The 25,471-nt window shown below is 32.4% G+C and overlaps 1 pseudogene; it reads right to left on the reverse strand.

Annotated features, from left to right (window-relative positions):
• Positions 1–13,400: 13,400 nt before the first annotated feature.
• Positions 13,401–15,074, reverse strand: LOC149547038 (aldehyde oxidase GLOX pseudogene; annotated as a pseudogene).
• Between the last annotated feature and the right edge of the window lie 10,397 nt (positions 15,075–25,471).

Genomic DNA, 25,471 nt, shown 5'->3' on the forward strand with positions numbered 1-25,471 from the left:
ATTTCATAAACAATCAAACTCTTCCACTCTGAATAAAAAAACAAAATTTTACTTATACCTTTTATTATATTGATTCTTAGAATGCTTCATAATTTTTGTGAGGTGATTATGTGATTATGCATACAAAAATAAATCCAAGGGTTGAGGGAATTTTTTGAGCTTTTTTTGGTTTTAAGATTCATTATGGCCTTTTCTATGAAAATTTTAATGACAAAAAATTAAAGAGATATCTCACTGTTTCTACTTACTGATAATGTTTAAAGAGATGTGATATCTAACTCTTCTTTATTACCAAATTTTTGAAAAGGAGGATTACATTTGAATATTTATGGAAGAGAAGAGGAGGGTCTACGTACCTTTAAGAACATAGAAAAACTTTAGCAGATGGTGTTGGTTATTGTATCAGATTCTGTAAAAAATATGCAATCTTAACTAATTTTAAAATAACTATATTTTGATTATTTTAGATGGTGTCCATTGCCATATCAGATTCTATAAAAAAAATGTAATCTTAGCTAAATTTAAATAACTATATTTTGATTATTTTAGACTATTAACTAAGAGTTTAGAATGAAAATCTAAGTTTAAATATATATACTATTAATTTGCGATGTAAATCCTATAGAAAAAATCTAAAAGAAGATAAGAATTACCTTGTGCATAGGTCGATCTAGGTAGAATAGAGGAAGCAAGGTTTAAAAACTACAATACTGATGCATTCTCTTCATTACCTCAAATTTATTTCTCGAAATCCCTCCAATTGTATTGATGACTCGTTTCCCTACAATTGTAACGTCAAATCTCTAGAAGTCCCAACAATGGCGTTAAATATGCATTCACTATGACATGAAATCTATGTCTACATCCAATATTTTTGTACCTTAATCATCTTAACCCTAACACAACACAAAAAAAAGATGAGGAAAAGACATCAGGATGGTATATACACACAAGCATAGATATGGTATGGATGATGGCATCTGAAATCTAGCCATGGCAAACAATGGGGCTGGATAGCTATAATGTCCCCATGTTTTTAGCATCTCAGTGGAGTTCTTACCCTTAACATTCTCTGAAGGCTAAGTGGAGAAATAAGGAGAAATTGATTAAATTAATTTCTTATAAAGTCATTAAATAAATTAAAATAAAAGGTGACTTTATATTTGATTAATTGAGAGTGCACTAATTATGCGAAGGGGGAAACTTCTAGTAATTTAATTTCCTAAAAGCACATTAATTATTGGAAAGGGAGAAACTTCTAGAGAATTCAATTATTCAATATTTTATTTCCTTCTAGAAGGGTGAAGGAAAAATATAAATAGAGGTGAGAGCTTCATTGTTTATCATATAATTACTGTATCCAATTATTGTGAATTGCATTTGATATTATGTTGGGAGAAGAAACTAAGGTTTCTGATTTTAGCCAACCATTAGAGAATGTCAACTCTTTAGTGTTGCAACCATTTGAGGTGGTGAAATATCCATTGAATTTGGTATTCAAGAAAGCTTCAATTTAGGAGTTCTATTTGTGCTTAAATTGGAGAATAGATTTTGGGCTACTACAATACACATGCATGATGTCACATTGTAGTATCTATGTTTGATTCATTTCCATTCTTTGGCATCACTATTATCAAGTTTCTCTTGTAATTATTACTTCATAAGAATATGATTTTGTTGTGATAATTCAAAATCAAATTTTGCATTACTATAATCATTATTATATGTCAATTGTTTTGCATTTAATATCTAGTTTCCATGTATTTGCATTGAAAATACCAAAAGAATTGTACTTCCATATTAGTTCCTTGTAAGAGGATATTACATTGGTATCAGAGCTTTCTTGAAAAGTGTTTGAAAAAATATTGAATAACTAAACTAGAGAAGATTTTGGTGTTTGAAGAAGTTATAACCTGTTGGGATTATTACATTGGTATCAAAGCTTGCTTGCAAAGTGTTTGACAAAAATGTCGAACAACTGAACTATAGAAAATTTTGATGTTTGAAGAAGTTATAACCTACTGGGGTTATTACATTGGTATCAGAGCTAAATCCTGCTATCTTGCGGGTTTAGCAATCACATGCAGCCACTTGGGGTTGGCTCTCATAGATTTTCCACTTATAGGAAAGCTTTATTTGATAGGGAACAAGATTTTTACAAGCAACCAGATACCCTAGGTGATAGGCAAAAGAGTAGCCCCCCAAGAGACAATAGAAATGAGGATCAGGAAATAAGGGAATTTTATAGAGTAATGGTTATAGGACAAGAGCAGATGGCTTAGGCTTTGTAGACACTCACCACCATGGTTGAGCACATGAATCCATAGGATAGATAGAATCACGAACAAGAGGATAATAGGAGTATAGTGGGATAACCTAGAGCTCATAGAACTCTTTCAAAAATAATAGACAGGCCCACACATCCTACCTTTGTTACAGAAGAACCAGTATAGGAAGCTATGGAAAAGAAAAGAAGTATGGAGCATGTAGTCCCAAAAAACAAATTTCAATCCAAAGGAGCATCTTCTAGTAAGGATAACAAACCATTTTATAAAAAACTAGAGAGGATGGATTTTTAAAATGCTTCTAAAGATAAAACTCTAGCACCTTTTGACAGGGGAACATTAAATGATTTGAGAAAAAAAAAATATGTTTCTACTATAAGGGAACTTATGATGCAAACCATGACTATCCTCTTAGACCAAAGGGAATAGCTAACAGAGTTATGTGGGCATACTATGAGGAATTAGAATTAGATAATTTAGACCCAAAATCTAATATGGAGGAAATAGATGGTGAAAAAAATGGAGACAAGGCTGAAAACTTGTCTAAAATGGAGTTCAAGGATGGGGAAGGAGATGGGCAACTTAGGGAAGCTCATCTCACTAGTATTAAACAAGAAGGATCATTTTGAATGAGAGGAGTACTTGCTAGACATCAAGATATAACTTTGGTTGATACTGGTGCCACTCATAATTTTATTGATGCCAGGTTGGTGGAGAGGCATGAAATACAAACAAAGGAGTTTGGGGGAATTATAGTGAGGGTAGCTGATAGCTATGTCCTCAATTGTGATCATAAGATCACTAGACTCCCATTAGAAGTTAATAATTATGCCTTTAAGGAAAATTTCTATGTTGTTCCCATGGGAAATATAGATATAGTCCTTGGGATGAGTTGGTTGCATAATATTGGTGAGTACACTCTTAATCTCAAGGAGATAGAGATGAAGTTTAAAGTTAATGGGAAGACACATATTCTTAAGGCAATTAGGAACAATGATTCCAAAATGGTCTCTTTCTAGAGGATGGCTATATTGATTCGACATGATCAGGTAGAGTGGACAACAGAGTGCATGTTAATGCCATTACAGGAGGGACAACAAAAGATTGAATATCCTCCTGATATTCAGAAGCTTAGAGTTAAACACTACATTCCACTAGGTAGACCACCAGATACGGGTATTAAGCACATCATTGAGTTAGAGGAGGGTGCTAAGCCCATCATGATTACATCTTATAAGCATCTAAAGAAGTTGAAGGATAAAATTGAAAAAACCATAAAGGGGTTACTTGCTATGGGCCACATTAGACCAAGTAAGTCTCCTTTCACTTGTTCAGTGGTGTTGGTGAAGAAGAAGGATGGGACATTAAGGATGTGCATTGATTATAGGGTGCTTAATAGGAAGCCAATTAAAAATAGGTACCCCATTACAAGGATTGATGAGTTGATAGATGAACTTCATGGAGCTTGCTTCTTCTCAAAAATAGATTTTCCCTTGATAGATTTGATGAGAAAGGGAGCTTTCTTGTGGAATCCTGAGGCACAACAGTGTTTTGAGAAATTTAAGGAGTTGATGACTTCCTGTCTAGTGTTAGTCTTACCAAATTTTAGAAAACCTTTTGAGCTACACTATGATTCTTTTGGAGAGGGCATTGGAGCAATGCTTATGCAGAAGAAGCACCCTATTACTTATGAGAGTAGGAAATTAAGAGGGCCAAAGCTGACCTTCAGCATATATGATAACGAGATGTTAGCTATTATACATGCTTTGGCTAAATTCAGGAAATATTTGGTAGTTAGCAAATTTTGTATCAAAACCAACCATAATATCCTAAAACACTTTTTAGGGTAGCAAGATCTCAATGATAGGCAGTAGAAGTGGGTGAGCAAGTTTCTATCTAATGATCTTGATATTACATATTTTAAAGGGACACAGAATGTAGTTGCTGATGATTTATCACATAGGCCCCATTTGAGCTTATTGACATACATATCGCAGGATTGGAGACACTTGATCCTTGTAGAATATGCAAAGGATGCATAGACCACCAGATTCATAGATAGAACTATTCAAGATAGTAGTTACACCCTTGTGAATCAGCCCATCATTTACAAAGGGTGAATATTTTTGGTTCCAGGCTCAACCATGAGGAGGATGGTTCTAAAATATTTTCATGTAATTCACCTATGGTAGGACATCCTGATTTCTACAAGACATACCAGCAAATTAGAGAGAACTTCACATGGAAAGGGCTCAAAGTAGAAGTACTTAAGTATATTAGGGAGTGTCTCACCTACCAGTAGAATAAGAAGGAACACTCCTATCTAGGTGGTTTACTTCAGCCACTTTTGATTCCTGATAGGAAGTGGGAGTGTTTATCTATGGACTTCATCATAGGACTGCCTAGAGCCCAAGATAGGGTCTGCATATATGTGGTTGTGGATCACCTTATGAAGTTTGCACACTTCTTTCCGATCACTACTACATACACTGCCACATAGGTGGTAGAGTTGTTCTTTAAGGAGATATTTAGACTACATGACTTACCTCAGAGCATTGTGAGTGACAGAGACAATAGGGTTATGAGCCATTTTTAGTAGGAGCTATTTAGGTTGTGTGCAATAGATCTCACTCTGAGTACTAGCCACCACCCTCAAACAAATGGTCAGAAAAAGATAGTGAATAAATGGGTGGAGGGATATCTCATAAATTATATAGTAGGGCAAAAAAAGGTATGGGTAAAATGGATTTATCTCTATGAGTATTTCTACAACACCACTTATCACATGTATATTCAGATGTCACTCTTTATGGCCCTGTATGGGTATGAAGCACCCAATTTTATAGATATACTTTTGAGTAACAGTAGAGTGCCCAATGCAGGTGATTTTTTGTAGGAGAGTCAAGACATTGTTAAGACTCTCAAGGATAATATAACCAAGGCATAGAATTCAGCAAAAGCAGTATGTAGACTAGAAGATGATAGAGTTGACTTTTGAGGTTGGAGATATGGTATATCTTATGTTGCAGCCTTACCATCAATCTACTCTCAAGAAGAGTGGTGCCGAGAAACTTAAGCCATAATACTATAGTCCATTCAGGATTATTAGGAAAATGGGAGAGGTAGCTTATGAGTTAGATTTGCCAGTAGAGAGCAAGGGACAAATTTTTTTTCATGTGTCACACTTCAAGAAGGCACTAGGGCATCATATTTTTCCTTCTACAATGTTCCCACCATCTGATGATGAGGGAAAATTAATATTGGTGCTAGAGGCTATCATTAATTTTAGGGAAAGGAACTTGAGGTAGTGCACTATAAGGGAGTATTTTGTGAAATGGAAGAACTTGCCAGTAGAGGATGCAACATGGGAGAATGAGGAGATTTTGCAGCATCTGGACTTGAAGTTGCTTGAGGACAAGCAATTTTAGGGAGGGCAAATTATAACGTCCCCATCATTTTAGCATCTCAGTGGAGTTCTTAGCCTTGACATTCTCTGAAGGCTAAGTGGAGAAATAAGGAGAAATTGATTAAATTAATTTCTTATAAAGTCATTAAATAAATTAAAATAAAAGGTGACTTTATATTTAATTAATTTAATTAATTAAGAGTGCATAAATTATTGGAAGGGGGAAACTTTAAGTAATTTAATTTTCTAGAAGCACAAATAATTATTGTATTGCAAGAGAGAAGCTTCTAGTGAGTGCATTAATTATTGGAAGGGGGGAACTTCTAGTAATTTAATTTCATACATTAATTATTGGAAAGGGAGAAACTTCTAGAGAATGCAATTATTAAATATTTTATTTCCTTCTAGAAGGGTGAAGGAAAAGTATAAATAGAGGTGAGAGCTTCATTGTTTATCATCCGATTATTGTATATAATTATTGTGAATTGTATTTGATATTAAGTTGGGAGAAGTAAATAAGGTTTCTGATTTTAGTTAGCCATTGGAGAATGTCAACTCTTGAGTGTTGCAACCATTTGAGGTGGTGAAATATCCATTGAATTTGGTATTCAGGAGAGCTTCAATTCAAGAGTTCTATTTGTGCTTAAATTGGAGAATAGATTTTGGGCTGTTACAATATGCATGCATGATGTTGCACTACAGTATCTTTGTTTGATTCATTTCCATTCTTTTGCATTACTATTATTAGGTTCCTCTTGTAACTATTACTTCACAAGGATATGATTTTTCTATGATATTTCAGAATCAAATTTTGGCATTATTGTAGTTATTATTATATGTCAATTGTTTTGCATTTCATATCTAGTTTCCATGTATTTGCATTGAAAATACCAAAAGAATTGCACTTGCATATTAGTTCCTTGTAAGAGGATATTACATTCTTATCAAAGCTTTCTTAAAAAGTGTTTGACAAAATGTCAAACAATTGAACTAGAGAAGATTTTGGTGTTTGAAGAAGTTATAACTTGTTGAGGTTATTACATTGGTATCAGAGCTTGCTTGCAAACTATTTGACAAAAATATCAAACAACTAAAGTAGAGAAGATTTTGGTGTTTGAAGAAGTTATAACTTGTTGGGGTTATTACAATAGCAATTGCCTAGAAGGCGTCAATTCAATTCTTACAATATTCTCATAATATGATTGAAAATAGTTATAAATAACATTAATCTCTGTAACCATTGTCTTACCTTTAACCAATTTTATACATTGATTGTATTATGCTTTCTAAGATGAAGCCCTCAATAATCTCATTTTTACTTACCTTCCACTTTAGTTCATCGTCAAATTTAAGGTATCTAATGAAAATTCTTTAGGAGATTATCAATTTTATTGAAACTAGTTCATCTTTGAATTTGATAATATTTCAACTATTAAAATTTAGAGAGCCCTAATTATCACGTTCAATCGTTAGATTTCTTTCCACTATAGTTTATGCAATAACAAAGAATGTGTCCTCCTATAGTGTCAATTAGTTTTAACCATTTCTTTGGCCTTTTATATTGCACCCTCAAACACTAATTTCAAAAGATTGTACTATTATTTGATCACATTTTTCCTCGATAAAGTTATTTCATTACAAATTTAAGCTACACAATGTAGATTATAATCCCATTGATCGCTAGTTTACATGCATATCATCTATAAATTACTATAATATAGTCTAATTTCATTGTATTAAAATTTGACAATCCTAATGATGAAATCAAGTTGAATTCAACATCTTTCCCTATTCAAAATAGAAACAATATATGGTTGATAATCAAAACTACAAATTTTTGTGTATCTCTGTACACATTCAAGTACACATGTCGATTCATATATGTCTATTTATTATGATGACATGTCTTATTTTCTATTATATGGTAAGAAAATCAATTCCTAGGTAGTTTAAATTTTGTCTCTTCTCCCATATGTAAAGAACAATTATTTCCTATAAATATTTTAATAAGACATAAATTTGTTAAAATGAGAATGAATATTTCAGAAACCTTTAATAAATCTAGACTTAAATTCCATAACAACACTTTGGGAAAATGATACTAATTGCAAAATGTATATTTCAAATGGTTTTGAAGGATGTCATGAAGTACCAAATAATTTGGTCAATGAGCTAATATTCTTTTAGAAGATTGAAATCTAGTATATATTATCATAGTCTCTTTTCAACCTATATTTTAAAGTCACTAACAAATATAGGTCACTAACTATAGTTTGTATAGTTACATTATGTAAAGTAAAATAATATTTATTCAAGTATTAGTTGTCACTCAACATGTGTTAATTTTGAGTGCAATAAAATTATGATCTTAACTACAAATTATTCTAATGTATTTTTTGTTCTATTGTAATTAAAATTGACATTCTTTACAATACAATTGGATAAAACTCAACCAATTTTCCTCTTCAAAATAAAACTTATATATGATTCATAGAATTTTTTTCAATTATGTGCGTGTGCACATCTAGACACTCAAGTGCACATGTTGATACACTCCAATTTCTCATAATGAACTATCTACTCTTATATTGCACTATAACAAAATCAATCCCTATATCTCTTACACTTAGTTTATTTTCTTGCACTAATTCTAACCAATCCTCTTTTAATTATCCTTCTCAAAATTTTTACTTTTTCAAACTTTCTTAGAAATATCCTTTCTCAAATTCTTAATAGTATTTAACAATTTTAAATTTGACTATTCCAATTTCATTAATTCATCATTCAATACATCTTTAAATCACAAGTCAAAATTTTATTCTCTTTCTTTACCCTTTCTCTTGGATTTCTTATTGTTCATTAAATAATTTATTTACACAAATGTATTACCTATACTAGTGGGAACTATTCTTGAAATGAAATAGATCTCCTTTAATATTTATGAATCTTCAATATTCCCATGAAAAATAAAAGTATTGATATCATTTTCTTGTACCCATATTTTCCAATACTACTTGTGATCTTTTCTCTCCCAAGAATTTAAAACTCTTCATTGGATCCTTTTCAATACTTACTTTTTCTTTTGCGATATGCTTTAAATCAAAATCTTCTTGTTTCAACAACCTTCAATTTTAAATGTTAATCACACTCTCTAGTTTTGGTGTATTCTCTTTGATGGCAACAAATATGGACAATTCTATTAAATTTGGAACTCCAAACTCAACATTCCTCCTTGAATCGTGGATGGGGATATCGTCTACCATGTGCTCTACCTTCTTTATTTTGACCATGGGCACATCAAACAATTTGGTTTCTATTTTTATCTCAACTATCTATGAAAACATATTTCTTTCAAACTTTTTAGAGACCCTTGATTTCTTTTGACTACTTTACAGAAGACATCTAAATTTTCCCTCAATTTTCTTCTTCCATAGTTCTTCAAACTAGATAATTTATTCAAAATGCCTCTAGAATAATCCAATTCCCATGCTCTTGTCTTTGGCAGGTCCCAATCTTGATGCTTTGATACCATTTCTATAATCTAAAACATGGATCAAATTAAGACAAAACAAAGAAAATAGAGAAAAAAAATTCTTAACACACAAACGCTATTTGATTTTTATTCATATTAGAAATCTTTTAAATAATTCCTTAGTTAAAAGAAATTTTACAATCATTGTTGGCTATGACACAAACAACTCAAATACCATGGACATAATTCTGTCTAAGAAATGTGTTCTCTAAAAGTAGGTACTGAATAGAGGATTTTTTCCTTCATGCATTTGTTATATAAAATCAACAATTACATTTTCTGGTTATCAATTCAAACTAGCTAACTAATTACAAAAACCAATGGTAACATGCAATCTAAAATTATAAGCAATGACCAAAGTAACTATGCATGTTGAAGCCTACATATTACAATGGTGATCAACACATTAACATTGAATGCATGGCGTTGAAGATTAGTTGAAGCATCAACTTTGTCAATAGGGTGGGGGTAGTTGATGTTGTGTGATAGTTTGGAAAATAGATTTAATGTAGACATCATATTAAGAAACTACTTGGCAATGAAAAAATATACTTTTAAATATTTAATCAAAGATCCATGGCATAGTGATTTAATGGATTTTCAAGAAAATGGTTTGTGTAATAATACATAGACATTTTGTATAAGCTTAATTTAATACAAATAGGCATGAGTGGCTATTGAGTCCATGCCTTATACAATCTTTTTATTTTTTGGTAAGATTATATTAAGACACTCTCGTTATTGTATAGGTGACTAGAGGAAGCATGAATTGAGATGTGTGGGTATATCTTCTATGTTCTATTACATAAAGAGCCTCATTTTAAAATTCCCACCATTTTCTTAGTTGATTCTACTCCAAAGGTCATATTTTATATTTAATATAAATTTTGGATTTTTGTAATCATAGTGTAGACCTATTGTTTTAACCTTACAATCATATTGTAATGCATTGCTTCTACATTTAACTTTATGTTGTGTAATTTTGAAGATTACATATATTAATACAATCTTTTACTTCTCATGCTTAAATTCATCAAATAAAATGTTGCTAAGGCCTCTGTCTTTATTTTTATTGATTATATTGTTAGTAAGATGAAAATCCCCTATAACTAAGAACGAGAGCTCTAGGAGAGCTTGAGTCCCTTCGTTGAGCAACGGTTTGAAGTTATGGGAGTAGGTGGTAGTTGTCATTGTACAACACATACTGTGAGGTGTTAACAACTCAATTTACAATAGTGGTGCTAATGCCAAGAACTTGAATAATATTAATTTATAAGAATTTATAAATGGAATAGGATTTGAGAAGTGTTTTAGATTATTATATTGTGGTGATATTCAATGGGTCAAGCATGAGGCTTACATTCGAGCACCGTATGAAGATTTCTTTGAATTTGAATTGGTGTGAGTTAACTTTTCCTTTAACTAGATATAATTTCCTATAATAATTAAACTAGAATGTTGTTCATTATTTTGAATTCAATTAAGAATAAATCATTTATTGCTTTCTCAAGTAATTTTTTAATTTAGAAACTAAATAAATAGCATGGTCAAATCATTAATAATATTTATAAAAGATGAAGAATACAAGAACAATATAATAAGACAAAAAATATGAAAAATATCATGTTAACAATATTTAGGAAGAAAAATAATAAATATATGAAATTTTTTTTATATTTTATCTCAATTATTTTTATTTTTCAAATTTAAAAATTAAAATGGTATATAAATAAATTCAAAACTTACTAATAATTTATTTACAATTTAAAAATAGTAAAAGAATCTAATGGTGAAGTTGAAAGGCTCACAATGAGCCCCCAACATCTAAAAGAGATGAGGGTTGAACCTTCCAAAAAAGATTGAAAATAATATTTTTACGTTAAAATAAAACTAGTAGCTCATTGATTTTTACTTCATTTTAAATTATTTTTACTTACTCTTGTACAAAATTATTCATCTTAATTATGAAAGAAAAACTAAATAGTTACTACAATTTGAATTATCAAAATAATTTCTTTATTGTTTATCATAAATAATTTAGATTATATATTTTTATTACTTGTCATAAGAAACTTAATAATATATTATACTTTGAAATTGACCTACAAATCCTTATGTTGTATAATGGAAAAAATTATATATTTATTAACAATTACAACTAACAATATTAATTAAAAGTTTGATAGAACTTAGTATACTAATATTATCACTGAGATAATATATTTAGAACCATTGCGTTTCTAAATAAGAGTGTGTTTACCCACCCCCAAAATGTGGGCAAGACTTTTACAATTAAAAAACAAGTTTGAATTAAAAGTCAAGGAAGACAAATGAATGGGCCATTTTAGAAGAATAAAAAAATTAGAACTTTTTCCAAACATTTTCAAATTAGTATATAAAGCATATTGAGCACACAGATAGATGAAAAGAGTTGCGGATTTGAAAAGGAGTTAAAAAACAGTGGAGGGGCCAGACTTGCTTTAGTATTCCCTGATTCTTTTGTTCAAATTGGGGATGAATGAAATTTTACACACTACCTGTATTTATGCGAGTGGCTTAACCGACACACTCGAACCATTGACTAATAGTGGTTAGGAGTAGGCTCAACCACTCTTAACCAATACCATAAGACCAATGCATAACAGTGGCCCCAAGCTATTAGCTAAGAGTGGCTAGGCCCACTCCTACCCAATATTAGTCAATGGTTCCAGTGTGTCGGTTAAGCTTGGTTGTATTTATGTTCTATTGCAAATTTCATCTTGAAAATTGGCCAAGTGAGGAACAATCTCTTGCTTCTCCATTCGTTGTCGTTTCTAGAAAATGACCACCGTTACTTGTGAAGTATTTGGATTCCAACTGGTTGCTGAAAGTTCTGGCAGAATCCACCAACACTAGACATCACACAAAGCATCATAGGTTATGACGGTGCCAAAATACATAATAATACTGCCATTATCAGAGACATTTAGCTAGAAAACTATGACTTGTTGTGTTCATAGTATGTACAAGCTGATGCCAACAAGGGACAACTTAATCATCACAAACTAAGTCTTGATTCCTAAACTAAAAGTCTTAAAAAATCAAAATTGATTTAGTGTGTGATGTTTAAGGGTGATCATGCAAGAGAGGAGCAGTTGAAAAAAGACCGAAACTTTTTCAAAAATTAAGAAGATATTATATTTTTAATATTTTTTTAATTAAAAAACAAATACACCCCTAGGAAAATACAAGCTTGGCAATCCAAAAGAAGAATTAACGACTAAAAAATTAATTTATTTTAAAATTAGAAATACATGGTTATAAAAATTAATTTAGTGAAACAAGGATTAGTTCCCTATTGATGCAGGGAGTTTGGAGAGTCATAACTTTTGACTTGAATATGAGTTTTCTTAGATTTTTCTAGGTTTTTTTAAAAATATATAGTTGAGGTGGATTCCAGCTAAGCTAGCTTTGTTGGGGTTGTTTCGACTATTTTTTTGAGAGCCAGATATTCCATCTTGACCTCCGAATTTCACTTTTAAATAGCTTAGGTGTTTTTTTGATTTTTTGGGTTTGTAATAACTTTGAAATTTCTTTCTAAATTTTGGAGATTAGTTGGCAATTCACCTTTTTAGATTAAAGGGTAGATTTAGGAATCTTCAAAATTGCTTTCCGGGGTTTTTAAGAACTTATCAAAAATGGCATATTTCTCTTGTTGTCGAAATCTGCCAAATTTCTGAAATTTCCTATTTTTTGTATTAGTGTTATTTAATAGAATTTGAGAACCATATAGAAGCAATTTTTGGAAGGAATGATGAATTGAAAGTTTTTGAATTCTATATTCTGTTATGGAATTATTAATTTCTATGTGAGTTGAAATTGACCTGCTGCATCAACCCACCTTTTTACAATTACAGATATATGTTCGTTGTGGTAAAATATGCAAAACATGTAAGATGCCAAATTGAAATATAAAAGTATACGTGGTATATTAATGTATTCAGATGTATTCGAAATCAAGCACGCCATGCAGAGAGGAATTGTGGAAGCCTCATGAAGCACATTCACAGAAAGAATCGACATGCTTCATCATTTGTTTTATTAAAAGGTTGCCATACATGTTATCTTTGCATTATGCGCAGCTGCACTGTTATTAGAGAATGGAATACCACATTCTATTCGGTGCATGGTGGCAATTCTAGGAGAAGTGGAGCCACTGGCCAGCGCTCGGGATCTCGCCGTTGACGACGAAGAACATGTAGTACCCGGGAGGAGCAGCGACGGCCGATGGGGGAGCGGTGACCGTGAAGGAATAGACGGTGTTGGAGTTTGGGGCGGCGAGGGGTGTGGATGTGGAGAGGGAGAGCATCCTCTGGCTCATGGAGGTGGTATGGGTCGTGAAGGGCGGGGCGTAGACGTTGAACTTTACCACGTTGCTGCTGGTGAGACCGTAGGCGACGGAGAAGGTGACGGTGAAGGTGGCGCCGTAGGCGACGTTGGGTGCAGGGGCAGAGACCGTGATGATCTTGGGGCGGAGGACGGCGTAGACGCTCTCCAGATAGTAAGGGCTGTAGGCGTCCAACCGGAGCTCCGTGGGGAATTGCGTTCCGGTGAATTTGTAATCGAAGTGGGGGTTGGAGCCACCGGCCATAACTCTGCCATCAGGCAGGACATTGGCAGTGGAGTGGTACATTCGGGCAATAGCGGTAGCCGCGAGAACGTACCAGCGCTTCTGGGTGGCAGGGAGGCTGTGTCTGTAGAGGTAGGGCGTGAAGACGGGTGTGTCGGCCATGTCCCACCCGGCCACACCCCTCGCCGCTCCGTTGATGATGAGAATCTCACCGTTGGGGAGAATGAGCATGTCCGACATGGTCCTTGGCCCGGGCATGTCCTCCATGCTCCACGAGGGGTTGGCGTCCGAGATGACCATTCTTCCACAGCTGCGCAGGGCGGCCGTGAAGTTGCCGGCCTTGGCGGCGGCGTAGCCATCGTCGGGGCAGCCACCGCAGACGAGGATTTCCACCTTGGTAAACCCATCGGAGGCCGAGAGCGGCAGCATCACGGAGGACCCCGTGGAAGGGTAGTTCCGCGGGCCGTCGCCGGGCATCGTGGGGAATGTCTTCAGCACGACGTTGTTCTTGTAGTCGAGGAGAATGGAGTCCTTGTTGGCGAAGATGAAGAGGTTGCCGTCGGAGGAGAGGTGGAGGAAGGGATATAGGTTGTTCTCCACTGAGGAGCTGGTTCGGGTCTGGGTGAGGAAGGGCAGGTTGTAAGTTCCCTCCCCGGCCTTCCTGGGAACGAACTCGTAGTTAAACACGCCCGTGCCCCCGACGACGATGATGCGGTTGTCGGGAAGGATCTGGTTGGCGGCGTACCAGCGGTTGTTGAGAAGCTTGACAGGCGTAGAGTTATCCCAGTCGCAGGAGGCGTCGGAGCAAGGAACAAAGTAGCGGATATCTGTTGCTCCGTCCCGCCACCCGCCAGTCTGAACGAGGGTACCGTTGGCAGCGAAAGCAGCAGAGGAGCACCAGGTGTCAGTGAAGATCATGAGCGGCCTGATGGTGTTGGTGGCGATGTTGTACTCGATGGAGTGAGCATAGCAGTCGTGGGTCAGGTACTGGTCCTGCGGATTGTCACGGCACGTCCCATTCGCTAGCAGCAGCTGCGAGGGCCCGAAGTTGGTCCTGTCGAACATGACCACCGTGTTCTTGTACGTGGTGACCATGTGCATGGCCGACACCCCGCCCTTCTCTACCAGAAGATTCCATCTCCCCACCTTCACTGCCAGTTGCCCGGCTGCGCTCCAGACCCATATGCTCAACACCACGAGCGTCGCAGCCCAGACACACCCAATTCCATTCCCCAGCGACATTCTCACTACTTATATCTTTATCTCTCTCTTTCTCTTTCAAGCGCCACATTGATGATGAAAGCCTCATGGTTTGATTGGCATTTATAGGCTTCTCCTTCTTGCCGTTCTGCACATTGGAGGTCAATTGAAATAGGATGGGATCGATAGACCCGCCTGGCTTATCCCGTGTCAAGAACAGTAACAGCCTCGCTTTTGATTTCTGGTTGCGTTTGCAGACTACATTAGCCCTGTAAACTTCTCGGCCCGCGCAGCATTTGAACACCTTGTACTTTGATTACTCATCTCCTCCGCAAGTGAAGCGCAACGTGCTGCTATCTTCTCCACCAACTGCAGATCGCGATAATGGTCAACCTCACCATCTACCTGCTCTGCAAGCTGATTAAAATCCGAGATAAACACACAAATGCTTCCATTATTATAATGTCTCTCTTTCGACCATCTCTCATCCTACATCTGATTTTTAAAGGATATTCCGAACCCAATAAATGAACGTGTTTTTCTCTCACTCAATTCCAAAGAAGGCAGCGTACGACAAGCAATTAAATGACAGTATTCTCATTAAGCTTGAGTCTAATGATGTAGCGTCACCACGACGTCATTTCGAACAACACCTCTTTCGAGCAGAGGACTTTTGGAAATGTATTATAATTGTCCTTCCTCGTCCTTTATAAATAGAGTCATTGCGTCCGGTTATGTGGAAAGCAAGTCAACCCATTCTTACCTATGCGGTAGGGGCAAGGTCAGAAGGGGGATAGTCGCTATCTTGTCAGTTATTTAGATAATTTATAATGGGATACTTTTATCTGGTTACTTATTTAGATAACTTATAAGTCATGTATTTACATAATTTATAAGCCAGTTATTTATTTAGATAATTTATAAGTCAGTTACTTATTTAGATAACTTATAAGTCAGTCATTTAGATAATTTATCTAGGAGATTCTTTTATAGAGAAAAAATTAAGTTCTCTTTTGTAAGTTGTCTAAATAATTGGCTAGATAACCACAAGCTATTCTTAAATATTATCTATTAAGGAAAAAATTAAGTTTAGAAAAAGTAAGTCAATTTCAACTATTTAATATTTTTACTTAGAAATAAAGTCTTAGTGTAATGATGTTTTAGTTGTCCAAGTTAGAAGACGTTGGTTAAGTACAGTAGAGAAGTGTGTTTTTATAATGTTTACATAAAATAATTTCAAAACTATTTCAAATAACAATTTCAAACATTAATTGAAAACATTGTCTTACCTTTAAGCAATTTTAAATCTCAAATTATGCTTTCATACATCAATCCTTAAATGATTTCATTTTTAATGTTACTTTATAATCTAGCTCATTGTAAAATTTAATGCATCCAATGTAGATTCTTTAGGAGATTATTAATTTTATTTAGTTCATCTCATTCACAACACATAGATAATGATACTTCAACTATTCAAATATTCAAAATGCTAATTGTGACTTTCAATAATTAGATTTCTCCCACCTAGAGTCAATGCAATAAAAAAGAATGTGTCCTCCTATAGTTTTGATTATTTTAAACTAGTTTTTTCCTCTTCATATTCCATCCTCCAAAACTATTTTCAAAAGATTGCACTATTAATCACAATTTTTCATGAAAAAGTTATTTCATTACAAATTTAAGTTGCACTTTGTAGATTAAAACTTGATTGACTGTTAATTTACACAAGTATAATTTACTATTGAATTAAAAATTATTGTAATATATTTTGATTTTTATTGTAATAAAGTTTGATAATCTTTATGAAGTAGAACTCAACACATTTCCTATTTAAAATATTATGATAGATAAGATCACAACTATACATTTGTGTGTATTTGTGCACATTCAAGTACACATGTTGATGTATATAGGTCTATTTATTATAATGAGTATCTTATTTTCCATTACATTATAATAAAGTCAATCCCTAGGTCTTTTATATTGAAACTCTTTTCCCATGTGTAAAGGATGAATATTTGAATTCACATGAGTATTTTAATCAAACATTTATTTTTAAAAGTGAGAATGAATATTTCAAATTTTCAATAAATCCAGAGTTAAATTCCAAGATTGCACTTTGGACAAAGGATAATAATTAGAAAAGGTATCTAGACTTATATTTACTCACCTTGTCTATGTGTAAAAAATGTATATTTGCATTCATACAAATATTTTTAGTATAGATATATTTTTAGGAAGAAATAATTAATATTTCAAGAACTCAAATAAGTCCTAGCTTAAATTTCATGATAGTACATTTTTTATTAGGATAAAAATAGGGTTTGAAGGGACATGAAAGTCTTTACAAAAAGATTTTAAGGAGGACTTGAACCCCAACCAATTAGACAGGAAGAAACACTACAAAACAATAGCTAGAAACCAATAAAAAGTTAGTAGCTTAGAGACATAGATTGTATAATGAACCAAATACCTAGATTAAGATAAAAGACTAATTTTCAAGACACAAAGGAAGAAACACTACAAAACAATGGCTAGAAACCAATAAAAAGTTAGTAGCTTAGAGACATAGATCGTATAATGAACCAACTACCCAGATTAAGATAAAAGACTAAGTTTCAAGACACAAGAATATCCAGGCTCCCTAATTATCAAGTTATGTTGGGTTTGCAAGCAATTCATGATAGAATATTGGACAAAGAAAAATATGCACAAAAGGTGTATATCAAATGGCGGTCAAAGATGTAGTAAAGTAATGAAATATTAAATTGGAAAATAAAAATGCTTTTAGAAATAAAATTCTAGTAAAATTTATTCTAGCTTCTTTTTAATTTGCATTTATTTGTATGATTACTTATTTCAATAGAAAAACACATTCGAATGATTATCATAATTACATGTTACATTTTATTAATGTGTAGTAACATGACAATAAATTGTATGGTCAATGCAATTTTGGACTCATTTTCTTATCTTTTGTACTTATCTCATTACCATGAATACTATTGTACTTAACAAATCTTTTCTTGTTTGTGTCTATGCATATTCTACTATGAGTTTCATGTTTGGTATGTATACTATAACCTTTGATGCATATAATTTTAACACTTATATTAACCTTAGAATTTAATAGTGTTGAGTATATTCTAATGTGTGAGCTCAATTTGCACAACATGAAATTGACACATAAGTTTCTTAAAAACCAAATTCATATATTTTTTACTCTTTCCCTTTTAGTCCACTGAGAGGAAATTTTGCACACATTTACTTTTATTTTTACATGTAATAGAATTTAAATGTATTTACTAGCACTTGTACCTAGAAGGCCCAAGAGTTTCATTGATTGTTGATCCACTGTATTGAGATCATTTGATAGAGTTTCATGGATTGTTGATCCACTGTATTGAGATCACTTGATATAATTTACAATATCATGAGGGTATGGCTATTCTACAGACCAATGCATCCAAAAAGAAATAATAATAAACCAATGCACTAACATGCATGTATAATTTAACTTATGTATCTTCTACTTTTGCAAACACTAAAAAAAGTGTAGTCATTAGATACAATCCTATTCACATCTCTTAAGTCTTTTGAATTTTGAATATATAGACAATGTTATGTAAAAGACATTTTCCCTCATACACCACTATGCTTGTTGACATATTCTGCTACATACAAATGAAATTTGAGTACTAGCTAGCAATAAGGAAGACTTTAGTGAGGCTGATGCTTTCACACATTTTGAACATTATTTTAATATTTTTTTGATAGGGTTATTTTGAATGATTTATTTTGTTTAACATTTAATCAATCAAAAAAATTCAAAAGAAAAATTAAACTCTTACTATTTATCATACATTAAAATGCAACAATTAAATTTTTACCACGTCTTCTAATATGTATTATAAAAAAAATTTCAATTTTTTAAATGCACATTTTTGCAACAAATTTAAAATAAAGTTGACAAAAATTAAAATATATTGATCTAAGTTAAAAAAATAAAATCTTCTAAAATAAAATATTTTTCAAACAATTTCTTTGATGCATATTTTTCAATAAATTTAAAATAAATTTGAATTTTTTTTTTTTAGTATATCTTCCTTTAAGCATAAAATAGATGAATACTAAATTATATATATGTATCTCATTTATTTTAGGTTTTGTGTCTTTTGAATAATATTTAAGAATTTTAATAATGTTTGGACAACTTATTGAGTAAATATTTTTAATTTGAATATTGTGAATTCCATTTTAGAATGTTTGAACAATTGTTCAAACATTAAATTAATTTATGCATAAAAAATATTTCAATAAAATACTTAGCAATATAATATGAGAAAAATGGTGGCATTTCCTTCCACTTTTCAAAAATTATTGCATAAAAGTTAAATAAAAATAATATGTAAACAATAATCTAAATCAAAATACTATTGTAAATCTAAATATTATTCAAAATCTAAATAGTAATCTAAACTAAAAGACTATTATAAATGAAAATAGTAATGTAAATCTAACAAATAATATAAATATATCTACTTTTATATATCAAAATACCAATCTAAATAAAATAAAATCGTAATAAGGCAAGAGCCTACAACATAACGGTAAATTGTGAGCCTCTTATCGAAGAGGTCTTGAGTTTGAATCAATTCACACTTAATAAATAATGATAATAATTAATCACAACACATAATAATTAATCTTGGCTTTAGCCTCTTACCAATAAAAAAAAATCATAATCCAAAATAAATTTTAAAAATCTAAGAAGAAACTTACTTTTGTATTTGATGTGACTCTTGAATCATGATCTCAAAATATGCAATTTTCTTCTCTTCTTCAGCAACCTGTAATCTTTCACAAAAAATCTATAGTCTACTCACTGTCTCTCTTTTCTATCCTACTCAAACTCTCCAAAAAAAATTCTAATCTCTATTGTACTATCTGTAAATGCACTCTTCTTTGCAACATAAGAATGAAATGGAAACATTCTTATATAATCAGTGAAACTAACTCTTCCTCTCCCCCACAAAAACTTTTTGTCTCCTACGCCATGTAATATTTTGCATGGCATATTCATTTATTAAAAATTGAATAGCCAATAAAATAAAATGCATTAAATAAACATAAACAATCTTGGAAAAAGTGGAAACAAAATGACACATGCATGAAGGAGGGAATGTGAATGGGAAACACAATAAAAACCATGGCAGTGCCATGTACACCCACCATCACTACATGCACACACCACCTTGGTAGAACTATCAAGATTGACAGTGATAGTAACTACTGCCACTGACATATGTCAGTGGCGACAGTTACTTTTATTGTCAGTAGTGACAATCTGTCATCACCCACGACATGCAAGGTATAACCCCTACAGTCGCTGTGGGTTTCAATAATTTGAATATTGTTTTTAATTTTTTTAAAAAAAAATTTAATTTTAATTTAATTATATATATATATACACACACACACACACACACACACATTTTTCATTAAATATTAATATTTTTATTATTAAATTATTTTATAGGTGGCCTAAATTGTACTATTAATTTTTTTTATTAGTTTTATTTCTTATTTTAAGTAATTTTTGAAGGCCTATTATTTTGGGCCCTATTAATCCAGGCATGCCGTTTGGCTTTCTAATATTTGACCACCTATTATTTCTACTTTACTTTAAATTCATTTAGATTTGTGTTATTTGAGTGAGCTATTATTTCATGAATGTTTTTGGTATTTTATGATTTAAAAGTTTGTAACTGCTCCCAATTCTTTTTTATCGATGAAGAACTTTTTTTGGCATAATCTTGTGGTGGGCATTTGTACTTCCATTGTATAGAATGTCTCTTGACATACAAAGACCTTGCATAATCATAAACACTCACTTGGACAAAATGAGTATTATTAAATATTAAATAGATAATTAAATATTTTAAAATTTTATTGATAAAATCAATTAAACACATAAATATGATATATATTCTTTTAAATTATATTTTTATTTTAGATAAAAATTGAATACATAATACTTTTGATGTTACAAAATGATTTTTTTATTAATGCTAATACAAGGATATTTAATAATGAGAATATTAATTATATCTTTTAATATATTTGAACTTATAGAAATTTGATTGCTTTTGAAGTTCATAATTATTAAATATAAAATGTAGGCTAATATAATAAAAAGAAAACATTTCATTGTTTAATATTATTTAATAAAATAAAACTTATTATATTGTATTTATCTTTTAATAGATCTATGAAAGTGTTATTTGAATGTTGAATAAATTGTTTTTCCTAATTTCATAAACAATCAAACTCTTCCACTCTGAATAAAAAAACAAAATTTTACTTATACCTTTTATTATATTGATTCTTAGAATGCTTCATAATTTTTGTGAGGTGATTATGTGATTATGCATACAAAAATAAATCCAAGGGTTGAGGGAATTTTTTGAGCTTTTTTTGGTTTTAAGATTCATTATGGCCTTTTCTATGAAAATTTTAATGACAAAAAATTAAAGAGATATCTCACTGTTTCTACTTACTGATAATGTTTAAAGAGATGTGATATCTAACTCTTCTTTATTACCAAATTTTTGAAAAGGAGGATTACATTTGAATATTTATGGAAGAGAAGAGGAGGGTCTACGTACCTTTAAGAACATAGAAAAACTTTAGCAGATGGTGTTGGTTATTGTATCAGATTCTGTAAAAAATATGCAATCTTAACTAATTTTAAAATAACTATATTTTGATTATTTTAGATGGTGTCCATTGCCATATCAGATTCTATAAAAAAAATGTAATCTTAGCTAAATTTAAATAACTATATTTTGATTATTTTAGACTATTAACTAAGAGTTTAGAATGAAAATCTAAGTTTAAATATATATACTATTAATTTGCGATGTAAATCCTATAGAAAAAATCTAAAAGAAGATAAGAATTACCTTGTGCATAGGTCGATCTAGGTAGAATAGAGGAAGCAAGGTTTAAAAACTACAATACTGATGCATTCTCTTCATTACCTCAAATTTATTTCTCGAAATCCCTCCAATTGTATTGATGACTCGTTTCCCTACAATTGTAACGTCAAATCTCTAGAAGTCCCAACAATGGCGTTAAATATGCATTCACTATGACATGAAATCTATGTCTACATCCAATATTTTTGTACCTTAATCATCTTAACCCTAACACAACACAAAAAAAAGATGAGGAAAAGACATCAGGATGGTATATACACACAAGCATAGATATGGTATGGATGATGGCATCTGAAATCTAGCCATGGCAAACAATGGGGCTGGATAGCTATAATGTCCCCATGTTTTTAGCATCTCAGTGGAGTTCTTACCCTTAACATTCTCTGAAGGCTAAGTGGAGAAATAAGGAGAAATTGATTAAATTAATTTCTTATAAAGTCATTAAATAAATTAAAATAAAAGGTGACTTTATATTTGATTAATTGAGAGTGCACTAATTATGCGAAGGGGGAAACTTCTAGTAATTTAATTTCCTAAAAGCACATTAATTATTGGAAAGGGAGAAACTTCTAGAGAATTCAATTATTCAATATTTTATTTCCTTCTAGAAGGGTGAAGGAAAAATATAAATAGAGGTGAGAGCTTCATTGTTTATCATATAATTACTGTATCCAATTATTGTGAATTGCATTTGATATTATGTTGGGAGAAGAAACTAAGGTTTCTGATTTTAGCCAACCATTAGAGAATGTCAACTCTTTAGTGTTGCAACCATTTGAGGTGGTGAAATATCCATTGAATTTGGTATTCAAGAAAGCTTCAATTTAGGAGTTCTATTTGTGCTTAAATTGGAGAATAGATTTTGGGCTACTACAATACACATGCATGATGTCACATTGTAGTATCTATGTTTGATTCATTTCCATTCTTTGGCATCACTATTATCAAGTTTCTCTTGTAATTATTACTTCATAAGAATATGATTTTGTTGTGATAATTCAAAATCAAATTTTGCATTACTATAATCATTATTATATGTCAATTGTTTTGCATTTAATATCTAGTTTCCATGTATTTGCATTGAAAATACCAAAAGAATTGTACTTCCATATTAGTTCCTTGTAAGAGGATATTACATTGGTATCAGAGCTTTCTTGAAAAGTGTTTGAAAAAATATTGAATAACTAAACTAGAGAAGATTTTGGTGTTTGAAGAAGTTATAACCTGTTGGGATTATTACATTGGTATCAAAGCTTGCTTGCAAAGTGTTTGACAAAAATGTCGAACAACTGAACTATAGAAAATTTTGATGTTTGAAGAAGTTATAACCTACTGGGGTTATTACATTGGTATCAGAGCTAAATCCTGCTATCTTGCGGGTTTAGCAATCACATGCAGCCACTTGGGGTTGGCTCTCATAGATTTTCCACTTATAGGAAAGCTTTATTTGATAGGGAACAAGATTTTTACAAGCAACCAGATACCCTAGGTGATAGGCAAAAGAGTAGCCCCCCAAGAGACAATAGAAATGAGGATCAGGAAATAAGGGAATTTTATAGAGTAATGGTTATAGGACAAGAGCAGATGGCTTAGGCTTTGTAGACACTCACCACCATGGTTGAGCACATGAATCCATAGGATAGATAGAATCACGAACAAGAGGATAATAGGAGTATAGTGGGATAACCTAGAGCTCATAGAACTCTTTCAAAAATAATAGACAGGCCCACACATCCTACCTTTGTTACAGAAGAACCAGTATAGGAAGCTATGGAAAAGAAAAGAAGTATGGAGCATGTAGTCCCAAAAAACAAATTTCAATCCAAAGGAGCATCTTCTAGTAAGGATAACAAACCATTTTATAAAAAACTAGAGAGGATGGATTTTTAAAATGCTTCTAAAGATAAAACTCTAGCACCTTTTGACAGGGGAACATTAAATGATTTGAGAAAAAAAAAATATGTTTCTACTATAAGGGAACTTATGATGCAAACCATGACTATCCTCTTAGACCAAAGGGAATAGCTAACAGAGTTATGTGGGCATACTATGAGGAATTAGAATTAGATAATTTAGACCCAAAATCTAATATGGAGGAAATAGATGGTGAAAAAAATGGAGACAAGGCTGAAAACTTGTCTAAAATGGAGTTCAAGGATGGGGAAGGAGATGGGCAACTTAGGGAAGCTCATCTCACTAGTATTAAACAAGAAGGATCATTTTGAATGAGAGGAGTACTTGCTAGACATCAAGATATAACTTTGGTTGATACTGGTGCCACTCATAATTTTATTGATGCCAGGTTGGTGGAGAGGCATGAAATACAAACAAAGGAGTTTGGGGGAATTATAGTGAGGGTAGCTGATAGCTATGTCCTCAATTGTGATCATAAGATCACTAGACTCCCATTAGAAGTTAATAATTATGCCTTTAAGGAAAATTTCTATGTTGTTCCCATGGGAAATATAGATATAGTCCTTGGGATGAGTTGGTTGCATAATATTGGTGAGTACACTCTTAATCTCAAGGAGATAGAGATGAAGTTTAAAGTTAATGGGAAGACACATATTCTTAAGGCAATTAGGAACAATGATTCCAAAATGGTCTCTTTCTAGAGGATGGCTATATTGATTCGACATGATCAGGTAGAGTGGACAACAGAGTGCATGTTAATGCCATTACAGGAGGGACAACAAAAGATTGAATATCCTCCTGATATTCAGAAGCTTAGAGTTAAACACTACATTCCACTAGGTAGACCACCAGATACGGGTATTAAGCACATCATTGAGTTAGAGGAGGGTGCTAAGCCCATCATGATTACATCTTATAAGCATCTAAAGAAGTTGAAGGATAAAATTGAAAAAACCATAAAGGGGTTACTTGCTATGGGCCACATTAGACCAAGTAAGTCTCCTTTCACTTGTTCAGTGGTGTTGGTGAAGAAGAAGGATGGGACATTAAGGATGTGCATTGATTATAGGGTGCTTAATAGGAAGCCAATTAAAAATAGGTACCCCATTACAAGGATTGATGAGTTGATAGATGAACTTCATGGAGCTTGCTTCTTCTCAAAAATAGATTTTCCCTTGATAGATTTGATGAGAAAGGGAGCTTTCTTGTGGAATCCTGAGGCACAACAGTGTTTTGAGAAATTTAAGGAGTTGATGACTTCCTGTCTAGTGTTAGTGTTACCAAATTTTAGAAAACCTTTTGAGCTACACTATGATTCTTTTGGAGAGGGCATTGGAGCAATGCTTATGCAGAAGAAGCACCCTATTACTTATGAGAGTAGGAAATTAAGAGGGCCAAAGCTGACCTTCAGCATATATGATAACGAGATGTTAGCTATTATACATGCTTTGGCTAAATTCAGGAAATATTTGGTAGTTAGCAAATTTTGTATCAAAACCAACCATAATATCCTAAAACACT

This window comes from Cupressus sempervirens, chromosome 7 (genome assembly GCF_028749045.1).
Source record: "Cupressus sempervirens isolate cs-2001-9-10 chromosome 7, ASM2874904v1, whole genome shotgun sequence".
NCBI classification, from domain to species: domain Eukaryota; kingdom Viridiplantae; phylum Streptophyta; class Pinopsida; order Cupressales; family Cupressaceae; genus Cupressus; species Cupressus sempervirens.